Below are 2,212 nucleotides of genomic sequence, written 5' to 3'. Positions count from 1 at the left end.
CTCGTAAGATGTCGTCGTGTCAAGTTGACCGAGTTGAGCCTCTTGTTGTCTTGAGGTGCTAACTTGATTATGCATAATATGGGACACTTATCTGCTACTAATTAGAGATTGTTTTTCTTTACTAAAACAGCTATAACATATATAATAATATATTTATTATTTTTATATGTTATTGTTACATATTATATAATCTAGTATTAATATTAATATTCTATCATATTATTACTAACATATTGCTAGTCCCTTCTTTGTATATAATGAAAAATTAATGGTACTCCTAAAGACAAAAAATTGTCATGTGTCATATTAAAGGACGACAAGTGAACATCTAATCTATATTCACCTAAGAATTATTATTAAATTAAATCTATCCATAATTAGCAAGTATTAATTATTGCTAAATATTTAGCAATCACAATTATCCAATATATCATATTTTACTAACTATAGGTAAGCGCATTACTCTATAATTTTACATTGATGAACATTATTTCTGGAGGTCAATATATACTGCTATAAATATTCATATGTGTTGACTAATCCGTAAAATTATATCTAACCCCACAAAAGTACAAAAATTACAAATAACCTTCTTAAAAATATGAAATATGAATCTACTAATAGTCCCTTGAGGAATCTAAAAAACTACAAACAACCCCTTTTAATTTAAAAAATTACAAACAAGACCATAAAAAATACAAAAACTGCACAAGCCCTTGAAAATATAAAAATTTCAAACAACCCTCTAAAAAATTAAAATTAAAAAAATCCCACTAAAATCCTAAAAATTACAAGCAGAACATAAAAATTAAAAAATCAAAACAATGATCTGAAAAATTCAAAATATTACAAGTAGTTTCATGCAAAAGCCAAAAAGTACAAATAACTACTTTTAAAATTTGAAAATTATAAACAACCATCTCAAAATGACAAACACTATACACAAAATTTTGAAAATTATAACCAACCATGTGCGAGCACACACATAAGTTGATTCAATTTGAGCTTGAAAATAGTATGTACTAAATCGGATATTCACAAAGGCTTATAATCCCGGATGCGCCCTAAATGTATTTTATTGTTGGCCACAATTGGTATTTTGTTCAGTTTAAAGTCGAGCCTATGCATTTACGAAGTTTTTTTTCTAATTAAAAAGAATTTGGTCTGAAAAAATAAATAAGTTGGGGTTTATGCATACGCACTCTGCAAATATTTCATATTTACAATTTTTTTGTCTCTTTACTAATTATTATAGACATTAACAATCAAAACAACTCCTAATTATCAATTTCTTATATTTTATCAATCCAATTTCATGTGCAATGAAACACATACATATACTACTATTATAATTTAAAAATATTAGGTTAGGATAACAACTTTTCATCTCTTTTCTAATTACAATATATAATTCAATTTAAGGATAAAAACTAACTCTTAATTATCAATTTGTTATTACCTAATTTAAAGATATTAGGATAATATAACATCTTTTTATCTCTTTACAAATTAACATTAATAATTAAATTAAAAGATAAAAACCAACTCTTAATAATAAATTTTTTTCATTTTATAAATTTAATATTTTTACATGAAACTAAACAAACACACACACACACACACTATATATATATATATTTACCATAATTTTTTATTTAACTAGTTATTTATATTAAATATGATAGGATAATAGTGTATATCTAAATGGATGAAGGACATTTTTATCCATAAATTTTTTTTTTTTTTTTTGAAACTCATACTTTTAAAGGGAGTATAACATGATATATATTTTCTCTATGTTTTAACTTAAAATACTTCTTCGTGTTGAGGATAGTTTCGGTAATGGTGAACTATATAGTTTATCTAACGGCATATGTTTCTCTACATCAAATAGCGGGGATAGCTCAGTTGGGAGAGCGTCAGACTGAAGATCTGAAGGTCGCGTGTTCGATCCACGCTCACCGCAAACTTTTTTTAAAACTTCCATTCAATAAGCTCGCGTGTTTGATCCACGCTCAACGCATTTTTTTAAAAAAAAACTTCCATTCATTGAATGCACGTTTTAGCATACAAGTGCTCGTTTTCCCATACCTTTTCATTGAATGGAAAAGTTTTCAAGTTTTCCATGACTAATTACCCGGGTTCTTTCACAGATAAACCCTTCTTCCCTTTGCACATGTATTGCACGTGGTTAAATATCATGATTGTTTGG

At 26.6% G+C, this 2,212-nt stretch overlaps 1 non-coding gene across 1 annotated transcript; it reads left to right on the top strand.

Annotated features, from left to right (window-relative positions):
* On the top strand, positions 1,894-1,966 carry TRNAF-GAA. Its single transcript has one exon. It is a non-coding gene; the product is annotated as a tRNA-Phe (tRNA).

Source organism: Asparagus officinalis, chromosome 7 (assembly GCF_001876935.1).
Source record: "Asparagus officinalis chromosome 7, Aspof.V1, whole genome shotgun sequence".
NCBI classification, from domain to species: domain Eukaryota; kingdom Viridiplantae; phylum Streptophyta; class Magnoliopsida; order Asparagales; family Asparagaceae; genus Asparagus; species Asparagus officinalis.
Note: the sequence above shows the minus strand (reverse complement) of the source record. Positions and strands in the feature narration are given on the sequence as shown.